The following is a 12,036-nucleotide window of genomic DNA, read 5'->3' on the forward strand; positions in this document are numbered from 1 at the left end:
ACGTGTCATAAAAAATTTAAAAATGACTTACTGAAATTGATGCAGATTTGAACATTGACACTCAGGATAAATCCTACTTAAAATAAGAGTGATGGGGAATATTTATTTTATGGCTAATTTTATTTTCATGGACATTTCATTAATTGTTTATCATCAGATTACTTTCAACCAAACGCTATGTTATACCATGATCAAGAAGGTAAGTTTTATCCTAAGAATGTAAGAATGCTGCAATTTTAAGAGATCTATCAGAATAGTAGTTTATTCAAATACATACTCCAATTTTTTTTTAATTTTAATGAGAACAGAATCTTTTTCTTAACAAAGAATATCTTAAACCAAAAGTTCAACATTAAAAACTCTAAAAGCAATTTCACCAAATTTAAAATCAGCAACAAAAAATGGTACTCACTCATCACAATACCATGCATCATTAAAAAATTAGAATTCTTAATCTTGGGAAAGAAGACACAGTATTAAATTCATTATCGGATGACATTAATGTGTATCAACAGGAGCTGTAAGAATTTGTTTAAAAAACAAATACAGTAATAAAGCAGAGTGTGCACACTTGGTTAGTTCTTTGGGGTTGAGTTGTAACATTCTAGTTATACTGCTGATAAATATACAAAAATCAATATATTCTTCAATTTCTACATACTTGGCTGAAACACATGTCAGAACCCAAAAGGTCTTACTCATGGAAATAGGAAAAAATTTTTAAACATTTTAGGGATAATTTCAGGAATATGTATGACATTATAAAGAAAGTCACAATACTTTGAAGATATATAATTTCTGCTGAATAAGAAATAATATTATTTGATAACTGTTCTTAGATAAAATTATAAAATTTTATAAAATTATAAAATTATAAAGACACAAAATTCATTAACACACAGGAGAATATTTCTAAAGTTTATAAGGAAGAGCCCACAGGAAATGATATTTAAGAAATTCCTAAAGGAAAAATAAATGAGAGGAAATTGGCCCATGTAGGAAATATATTTCAAGACCACAATAATTCAAAGCATGAATTTTTCAATTAAAAATACACAAAAAATTGATTTGTAAGTCTGTTATTAATTCTGTGACTTGTACCAATTTTTAACCCAAAGAATATACTTTTAAATGATACCTCTAGCTTTGTTAACTTCTCCATGTTTACTAATAACATTTATCAATTAGTACTTATTCTATTTCAAAATACTTTACTAGGCTCATCACTGCTTCTTGTTTGCAAATGATGAGAGAGCTCACGGACTCCATCATAGGACTCAAGAAAGTTTCCTAATGGACGAGAATAATTCTGAATATTTTCCAAGTGCCGAAGAATTGATGCTTTTGAACTGTGGTGTTGGAGAAGACTCTTGAGAGTCCCTTGGACTGCAAGGAAATCCAACCAGTCCATTCTGAAGGACATCAGCCCTGGGATTTCTTTGGAAGGAATGATGCTAAAGCTGAAACTCCAGTACTTTGGCCACCTCATGCGAAGAGTTGACTCATTGGAAAAGACTCTGATGCTGGGAGGGATTGGGGGCAGGAGGAAAAGGGGATGACGGAGGATGAGATGGCTGGATGGCATTGCTGACTCAATGGACTTGAGTCTGAGTGAACTCCGGGAGTTGGTGATGGACAGGGAGGCCTGGCGTGCTTCGATTCATGGGGTCGCAAAGAGTCAGACACGACTGAGCGACTGATCTGATCTGATCCGATCTGATCTAGAACAAATGTCTCTCTAACCTGTGAAGCCATAGAGGATATCACGAAGGAAAACATTCTGAAAATTTGAAACATATTGAAGGCTTTTGTTTGTAAATATTTTACAAAGTCATTGGAAACAATAGCCAAAAGAACAGCTAATCCAAAATGTAGTTTTCAGATATTATTCATTGGTCCTCTTATGTGTATTTCCCAGATGGTTGTTTATGCAGAAGAAAGAGAAGTGGGAAGGGAAAGAGACTGGAGGGAGGTAGAAAGGAATGAAAGGAAGGTAGAAATGTATAAAATTATTAGCAATTATTTTGGGTCACTTATCTATTTGGCAGTCCCTATTTTCTCATTATCCAGGAGTGTAAATTAGTTAACCTAAGATAAAAGTACTTCTGTCCATCAACAGATGAATGGAAAAGTAAGTTGTGGTACCAAAAACAATGGAATGTTAGTCATAAAAAGGAACAAATTTGAGTCAGTTGTACTGAGGTGAATGAACCAAGAGACTGATATAGAGTGAAGTAAGTCATAAAGAGAAAAACAAATATTGTATATTACCACATATATATGGAATCTAGAAATTTGGTACTGATACCAAATTTGGTACCAAATCAAATATCAAATTTGGTACTTGTCCTGAACCTATTTCCAGGACAAGAATAGAGACACAGATATAGAGAACAGAATTGTGGATACAGTGGGGCAAGGAGAGGGTGGGATGTGGGACAAATTGAGAGAGTAGCATTGAAATATATACATTACCATATGTAGACTAGATAGCTAGTGGGAAGTTGCTGTCTAATACAGGGAGCTCAGCCTGGTGCTCTGTAATGACCGAGCAGGCTGGGATGGGGGTAGGGTGAGTGAGAGATTTCAAGAGAGAGGGGATATATGTATACTTAGGGCTGATTCACATTATTGTATGGCAGAAACCAAGAAAACATTGTAAAGCAATTATCCTCCAATTAAAAACTGACTTTAAAAAATTTGAAAAAAGACAAAAAAAAAAAAAAAAGAAGAAGAACTACACTTTTCTTGGGAAAGTAGCATGCCCTATTCTATTTTATACCCCAAGCTAGACATGTAGCAGGACTTCACATACTAGTTTAATTCATTTTCTCGGCCTGCTGCTCTTTTCATTAAAGTTATTTACTCTTGAATTTTCATCTTCTAGAGACCCATTTTTCTCTCATCTACTACCTATGAGGGAAAATGATCAAGAGAACTTGAACAGGACTTATGACTCAGACCCTTAAGAGAAAAGCTTAGTTGAAAGGGTTGGAACTTTGTGCTCCAGCAGAAATGTGTTTGTTTCTTTTCACTTTTCAGCAGCTGCATATGGGAGAAGTAATGGCAGCAACTCAATTGCCTGCCCTGACAACAGTGAATCAGGGTTCACCCGATTGTTGTTGCTCAGAGCAGGAGCTGTAACTTTATAATCCATCCTTTTGAATGACCCTTAAGAACAAGGACAGAGCTGACTACATTTTCTGAGAAGATTAAAAATGAAATCTATTATCGGTAAGAGCAGTCAGTACCACAAAGATTCCCTGTTTCATCAAATGGTTAATAGTTGAGGTTTATTACAGATAGAATTAAAACCACCTGCTTCTCCACTGTCTACCATTGTACTACTACTAATAATAGTATTGAATTTGGAAGTGGGAACTTTCAAAAGCTGCACTTTGTTGAGAATAAACAGTTCCTATAGCCCAAATCTTTAAAATCCAACTCTTAAAACTATTTCTTCCTCAAATCCTGCTTGATTAACCTCAGCCTACTCTGAAAACACTCTTTTTCCACTGTATTTCTTCTGTATTCCTTGGGACCTGTTGCTACCAACTGACACTTTTTAATTCAATGCCACTACTGTAATTAAGTCTCTTTCACATAAGTGTACTGGATACCCATTCATTTATTTATATAAGAACTGTTTCTTGAGCCGCTCTTGTGTGCCAGACACTCTTCATGGTGCTGGGGTTAAGGCACTGATCAATCACATACAAGATGCTCCTTCTTATGGAGTTCGAATGAGTAAATGGCTAAACCAATAACAAAATAGATATGCTTATATTACAATAAGTACTGGGAAAATAATAAAAGATGGTGGTATTATAGATAATGACTAGGAAGCCACTTTAGATTCAATAGGCAGAAAGTTAATCTTCCAACAAAGAAAACTCTGATTTGATTCTGTTCTGATTGACAGGTAGAAGTTAGCTATGAGAAGATTTCAGAAGAAAATGCAAGTATAAATGCTTCAAATTCAGAATGGACTTGGTCAAATCCAGGAATAGCGTTAAGTCTCACTCACAGAGAGTGGCAGAGATGAGCTCATAGAAGAATTAAAGGCAGTGATAAAGAGATAGGATTTTTTTTTTTTTTCCTAAATTCAGTGAAAAACAGAAGAGCAACACAACCTGATGAAAGTTTCTAGAGGATCATTCTGGCTTCTTAATAGGCCTCAGATTGTGTCAAAACAAGAATGAAAACTAGGGAAAAAAAAGGTAAGGAAGTTATTCAATTAAGCCAATAGCTCTTGGTGAAGCTCTAGACTCAAGTGGAATATGGGACATATTTTAGTGGTAGAGATGTATTTTTGGTAATATGTTAGATGTCAGGTGTGTGAATGAAAGGGTAGAAGAGGACAGGACTCCCAAGGCTTTGGCTTGAGTACCTAAGTGGATGGTGGCACCACTGAACTATTAATAGACACACAAAAAAATCCGGCTGGAAAAGTTTGGGTAAAGATTGTTGAATACATGCATTTGGAAATTACAGATATCCACATAAGTATACGGGAGAGGGCAATGGCACCCCACTCCAGTACTCTTGCCTGGAGAATCCCATGGACGGAGGAGCCTGGTGGGCTGCAGTCCATGGGGTCGCTAAGAGTTGGACACGACTGAGCGACTTCACTTTCGCTTTTCACTTTCACGCATTGGAGAAGGACATGGCAACCCACTCCAGTGTTCTTGCCTGGAGAATCCCAGGGACGGTGGAGCCTGGTGGGCTGGTGGGTCTATGGGGTCGCACAGAGTCGGACACGACTGAAGCGACTTAGCAGCAGCAGCAGCAGCAGCAGCAGCAGCAACATAGGTATACACTGAATCCTTTAAAAATAGAAACCATATCATTTTTCCCATTTGTAATAATTGCAGGATAAGGAGAAATGCATGAAAAAAGCTAAACTCTGATAAAAGTCTTCAAAATGTTGTCATTAATAACCATGCAATCAAAAACCTAATTCATTAGGTCTGTAAAGGCGGAGGTGGGGGTTTTGGGAGGGGGAGGAAATCTCTAGTCACAGTGGCTGGATCTTTTTATGCTTATATTCCAAGTATTGTGTGCATGTTTTGGAACAAAACTTCTTCACCAAATAGATAATCTGATTTAGAGTGACACTACCCCTAGAGATACACCCCACCCCCAGAACCCTCCTTTCTCACCCTCAATTCTGCTTTGTCCAACCCTCCTGATGAGGAGGGTTTCCTTAATCTCGGAGAGTAAACCATGTGTGTCATGACTCCCACCCCCAACTTAAGCCATGACACTTGACTCTTTCCACTTTCAGAGAACTTGCAGACATGATCAGGTTTGCCCACCTGAATGTAGAGATTGACAGCCTGGCTTGTACATTCAGATTCTATTTCAGGAGGTGTCTCAGGCCATCAAATAACCACTGCCAGACCAACAGCGGCCCAGAGAAGCAGGGATTAATAAGAAGCAAATTCTTTGGGCTTGTCATGGGAAATCTTCCCAACCAGGCATTTGTACGTGTAACTCAAACTGACCTAGGATTCATCTTGACCCAAATATCATCCACAGTTCAGAGACTGAGAAAAAAAATCTTTATAAATCATATCTCTCCTCTCTGTAAAAGATATGGAAATTTGCCATGTACCTCTCATGCTCCTTGTGGCTCAGCTGATAAAGAATCCGACTGCAATGCAGGAGACCTGGGTTCGACCCATGGATTGGGAAGATCCCTGGGGAAGGGAAAGGCTGCCCACTCCAGTATTATTCTGGCCTGGAGAATTCCATAGACTATATAGTCCATGGGGTGGCAAAGAGTCAGACACAACTGAGCGACTTTCACTTCACTTTTCTCAAGTTCAATAATTAAAAAAAAAAAAAAAAACTTAGTCCTGGTAAGTGAAAATTTTCTTGCTAAAAACCATATTGTGAAAAATAAAACAAATGCTAGAAAATGATTCACTGCCAATATCTTGTGGCTTCTAAGAGTTGCTACTGCATATGTGCAAAGTCAACAAAGAATTAGAAGGGAGGGGAAATTCCCTGACAGTCCAGTAGTTGCTGCTGCTGCTGCTAAGTCGCTTCAGTCGTGTCCGACTCTGTGCAACCCCATAGGACTCTCAATTTCCACTGCAGGGGGCAAGGATTCAATCCCTGATGAGGAAACTAAGATCCTGCATGCTGCAGTGGAACAACAACAACAAAATTGGAAGGGAGGGAAATAAAGGAAAGGGTGTAGATAGCTGCTATATTAGTTACATACATTTCAGGCTACTCTGGAGACACGACTGAGCAACTGAACTGAGCTGATCCAACTAGCCTGACTTTATTATTGAAATTACAGGTGCTGCTATAAGCTAAATAAGTAATTACAAAAATTACTTATTTGCTTGTTTTTCCAATTATATTCAAAGTGCAAAGAATGATTTATAATTTTTAAAAAGGCAAGATAAAATCATGCATTTGAAAGTAATTATTAGCAGATGTTGAATCCATATTGGGTTCTAGAACAGTTCTAAGAAGCAATAAACGGAGTAAAGGTAAAGAAACAAAAACTTCAAGTGTATTATCCCGTTTATATTACACTCCTGAGGAAGAGTTAAGCAGAAGGAGAATAAACATTGGCTGGGAGAAGATGAGAAATTAGTGCTGTGAGTCTGCCAACAAGCCACCTACCAAGAACATTGAAAAAACTGAGTGTGCTATAAAATAATTTGTTTCAGAATGTCAGAGACCTATCCAAGAAAGAAGGATTATCAAGATGGAGAACCAAAGAGATGTCTGCTAATGACTTGCAGCTTCTTTTTCCCTAAAGGCATTTGCTGATTCTATGTGCTAATAATGTGGGCTTCATCCCAGCAGAGTCCAGCTCTAGGAAGAGAGAAATACCAGTGCTTTGGGCAGTTTCATGAGGTGAGAGAGTCAACTGAAGATTGGAGAAGCATCAAACATCTGGCCATTTTTCCTTCAGGATTTTTACAAAATTATGAAGAAGTGCAGATAGAAGGCAAATAAATAAACTGAAAAAATAGGATTCAAGACCCCACTGTAGGAGGGACTCATTCATTGCACCATTTAGCCAATTGAAAATACTGGAGAGCTACACCCTAGAATCATAGCAGAAGCCAGGAGAAGACTGAACCTAACCCAAAATTCAATCCTGGACCGACTCCCACCATCCCTGATTGGATTAAGATCATCATCCAAGCTAGGAAAGAGGTGTTACATATCATCTGGAGCTGTTACCATTTTACATACCAAGAGACAAGACTAAATTAACCAAAATCAAGAGGGGGAAAAAAAAGATAAGAGAAACAGACTTACAAACAATCATGATGCTGAGGAGAACAAACAAAAATATTAAAATAACCATGTTTAACATATTCATTAAAATGTAGGGAAAGGTGAAGAAAATAAAATAAAGAGGGAGAATTTCACCAGAAGTCTGGAATAAAAGAAATGGATATTAAAAATTAAAATGTACCATATCTAACATGGATTTAACAGCAAACTGAAGAAAGAATGGCCAAAAACTTATTTATGAATTGTTGAGGAATATCAACCCCAGGTTGAAGAACCTCTGTAAAGTTCAGCAGGATAAGAACAAAACATTCTTCTGAGGTATCACAATATAAGAGCTGAGAGATGGGGCAGGTAGAAGGCAGAGGCAGAGACACAGACAGAAAGTGATGTCTTAAAAGCAGTAAGATTGTAAAGCAATTATCTTCAATTAAAGATAAATAATTTGTTTTAAAAAGCAGCAAAAAAATAAGGAGAAATTGCCTTCAAAGAAGAAACAATAACTTGGAAAGCCAAGTTCTCAATAGAAATATGAAAATAAAGATATTTTCAGATAAACAAAATGTGAGAAATTTTTGCTAGGTAGAAAAGCAAAACCATACTAAAAAAAATTGATGATGCTGATTTTTAATAACAAAATGAAGATACATTTAATTAAAATTTTAGAATGCTCCTTAGGAGACACATATCTTAAGTATAAAAAACAAAATATTTAAAAGAAAAGAGATGAAAAATACATGCCATGACAACACTAACCAAAAGAAATATATTATTTTTGTCTTAATATCAGAGACTACTTTAGTACAAAAAGCATTTCTAGAAAGAAATAGAAATATGTCATAATGATAAAAGCACCAATCCTCCAGGAAGTTATACAATTCAAAATCAGTATGTATTTCATAACAAAATGAAAATATATGCAACAAAATTAATGAATTAAAACAGAGTAGACAAATTCACACTTATAGTGAGAGACAAAATATTCGCAATATCTGATAGAACAGGAAGATAAAAAGATATAAATAGAAAACCTAATTAACAAATTAACAAATTTAAGTTAATTGAAATATACAGAACATTGCAACACCAACCACAAAATACATATTTTTCATCTATATATGGAGTACTTACCAAATAACCATATGCTGTATTATAGAACAAGTTTTAAGAATTTCAAAGGACTGATTTCACTCTGAGTATGTACACTGCCAATGGAGGAAATAACAGCTTCTGCTGCAAGGAGCCCAGCCAGACCTCCGGCCTTAGAGCTCTGCTCTCGTCACCCAGCACAGACAGAACTGGCCTGGTGTGCAGCCCTGCTTCCCAGCGTGCTTCCTACCCAGTCCTGTCTGATCCCCGTGGTGTGTGCTCAGTTGTTCAGTCACGTCTAACTCTTTGTGATCCCACGGACTGTAACCCACCAGGCGCCTCTGTCCATGGGATTTTCCAGGCAAGAATATTGGAGTGGGGTTCCATTTCATCCTCCAGGGGATCTTTCAGATCAAGGGATCAAACCAGTGTCTCCTGCATTGGCAGGTAGAGTCTTTACCACTGTACCCCCTGGGAAGCCATCCGATCCCCAGTAAAACCTTAATCATTTAAAACACGTGCACATTCAACACAGCAACAACAACAAAACAACCTTGGGGTTTTGACTGAGATTGCATTGAATCTATACATCAATTTGGAAAGAATTGACATTTTAACGATATTGAATCTTCCCATGATGAACATGGAATACCTTTCACTTAACATACTTTTAATACAAGTTCCTCAAAGAGAAGACACAGAGCGGGCAGAGGAGAAGACAACATGAAACAAGAGAAGACAAGAGAAGGGAAGAGAGGAAAAGTTAAGGTAATATTTTGAGAAGTATTGAGAATTTTCCAATAATTGATGGAAAACACCAATCTCTAGATTCTATGGTTTGTTTACAAACCCTAACAAAAAGTTCTTTAAAAATAAAAAAATTAATCTTAGATGCATGCTAGTGAAATTACCAAACACCAAAGATGATGCAAAAATTTTTATGCAGTCAGATAATACTTTTTAATTGCATTGAAAGTAATGACATCTTTGCTTCTCCATGGGGAAGACAACAGGGGAACCCTGGGGAGGCAAAGTTTTATTTCTTAAAGTGAATGGTAGTAACATGAGTAGCCTTTTCATAATTATACATTTAACCACACACACACATACACACACACATATATAAGACTGTTGCTGGGAAAGATAGAAGGCAGGAGGAGACAGAGGACTAGATGGTTGGATGGCATCACTGACTCAATAGACATGAGTTTGAGCAAGCTCCGGGAGTTGCTGATGGACAGGGAAGCCTGGCGTGCTGCAGTCCATGGGCTCACAAAGAGTCGGACATGACGGAGCAACTGAACAACAACAAATATATACTTTGCTTTTTCTATTTTATGTATATTTTACAATAAAAAAAGAGGAAATACGTGAAAGACTAAAAAGAAATTGACTGGTCCTCACGTTACGGGTCCTCATGTAAGTTAGTTACATCTTTGTCTGCATATTTTACAATGAAAGAAGAATCTTTAAAAAAAAAAGTTGACTCTACTTCTGCAGTGAACTTTTAAGTAAGAACTTCCAAAGCAAATAATTAACTTCCTCTCTTTGTGCCTTCAAATCTGTTTTCCTTCTTATAGTCCTTTCTCCCACGTGAACCTTGCCTGCTCTAACTTTCCTACTTGGCTCCCATTTCCTTGTTCTGTAGAGTCTCATTCTTTAGAGACCTCATAACACGTTTTCTTTCTTCCCCTTTATGATCATCTGTAACATGTAATCCACAATGTCTACTTGCATTTCCTCATCATGTAGCTACTCGGTAAGCCTACAGAATCTGGTTTATGCCATCACCAACCAACTGTGAAACTGAGCTGGAAGTTCAGTATTCTTCTGAAAGCCATGGTCAATAATTTTATTCGGCATCCTAGATCCTTGAGAGTTTTGGCTGAATTAACTTGGTTTTATTGTATTTTAAAAATACATAAACCAAAGCTTGCAATGGACACACAGACTGATATCATCAAGATAAAGAATAAGGGAAATGGAAGCAAAGATACTGTGGTACAAGAAGACAAAGGAGTAACAATGTGTGTGAATTAAACATAAATAAGGTTTAAAGTGAAATCAAGGGTAGCGTGCTGGACTTGGCCCTTCCCATATTTTTGCCTCATATGATCTCACTATAACCTGTGCTACAGGTATCATTATTCCCACTGTGTATTAGGCTTAGAGAAGTTAAATATCTTTCCCAAGATGAATACGGAAAATCATGATGATCACCAAGCCCATAATCTTGGTATCAGGGGTTCTCTGTAACTGAGGAAGGACACATCAATTGACAACCTGGAGAGAACAAAGGGAGCTACACAGCTTCAAATTTTCTCATCTTTGCTTTACTTAGACCACCTAACACACTGTCATTCATAAAGTAAGCATCCAATGACCTATAAGTAACATTTACCCAAGGGTCACATGGATCAAAAACATCTTACTCAGGACTTCCTTGATGGTCCAAAGGTTAAGAACCCGCCTTTGGATGCAGGGGATGAGGGTTCGATCTCTGGTTTGGAAACTAAGATGCCACGTGCTATGAGGCAACTAAGCTACTACTGAGCCCATGCACTCTAGAGCCTGTGCACCGCAACAGATAGGCCATGTGCTGCAACTAAGGCTCAATGCAGCCAAATAAACTAATTTTAAAATAACATGTTATTCGTTATTTATTCAGTCGACTATTGCTTAGTGAATATTTATTAAATACCCACATGTGCCAGATTGCAGACATTTTAGGATTTTATTTCATGTGAAACATGACTTACTTTTGGTGAGATGGAGAAAAAGAAGATCCTTCCATAAATATAAATTATATCATGATTATGGTGAACTTGTTTAGGAATATTACAAATCAGATAAGAAAAAGATACCCAGAGGTATCAGAGAAGGGGGATATCATTTACCAGTTGTCCTAAAATTTGATCAAGAGTGACTTATGTAAATCACGACTCACTGAAAAGTAATTTGAGGAGCAAGAAAGTTATTTACCATTTGGGATTATATTTGCACCTCTACTGTATTCCATTTATAGGAAAATCAGAAGTATTAAAAAGAGCCCTTTTCCACCCAGTCAATTGCTTTCTAAATTACATGAGTTATTATGTAAAATGGACTTAATCTTTTATCATCCATTTGAGATATTACCATTCATTTGAGACTGCAGTAGTTATTACATATCTAAAGTGACATTTTTATCTTCAATAATTTCTAATTCAGTTCATATATTATCTGAAGAAACACAATTTTAGTGTGCTTAATCAAAATGCTTTATGGATTCTTCCTTCCATACGCATAACAGTATGATGCTTTAACAAAAATAATAATTAAAGTATTCATTTGAATAACCACAAGGAGGCTTTTCTCTTCTGTCCCTTTAAGGAGAACCCGTTAATGGCGAAGCTTGTTTGGCAATTTCTACTCCTCAAAGGTGCCATGATAAAAATTTAATTATTTCATTAGTTTCTTAATTTTCCATTTTCTTGGAATTTCTCTCTAGGTATCATTTGGCAACTTCACTTTAAATAACTTCCATATAACTTATGGTTTCATAGCTAACTGATAAATGCACTTTTATTTTCACTCCTGTGAAAAATACACTTTTGTAACCCAACATTCATTTGATTTTAATATAACTGGCCAACAGATGATTAATAACAAGCAAAGTGTTATTTTAAGCCTCTAACT

The 12,036-nt window shown here is 36.6% G+C and overlaps 1 long non-coding RNA gene across 3 annotated transcripts in view; it reads right to left on the reverse strand.

Annotated features, from left to right (window-relative positions):
• Nucleotides 1–257: 257 nt before the first annotated feature.
• Nucleotides 258–12,036, reverse strand: part of LOC147359462 (uncharacterized) — a 38,864-nt gene continuing 27,085 nt past the window's right edge. For all 3 annotated transcript variants that reach the window (XR_015140827.1, XR_015140828.1, XR_015140829.1), the window contains one exon: nt 258–4,826. This is a non-coding gene — a long non-coding RNA (uncharacterized LOC147359462). The remainder of the gene's footprint in view (nt 4,827–12,036) is intronic.

The sequence above is a fragment of the Bos grunniens genome, chromosome 14 (genome assembly GCF_055505025.1).
Source record: "Bos grunniens cultivar Pamir isolate PY7600 chromosome 14, Bosgru_T2T1.0, whole genome shotgun sequence".
Classification (NCBI taxonomy): Eukaryota; Metazoa; Chordata; class Mammalia; order Artiodactyla; family Bovidae; genus Bos; species Bos grunniens.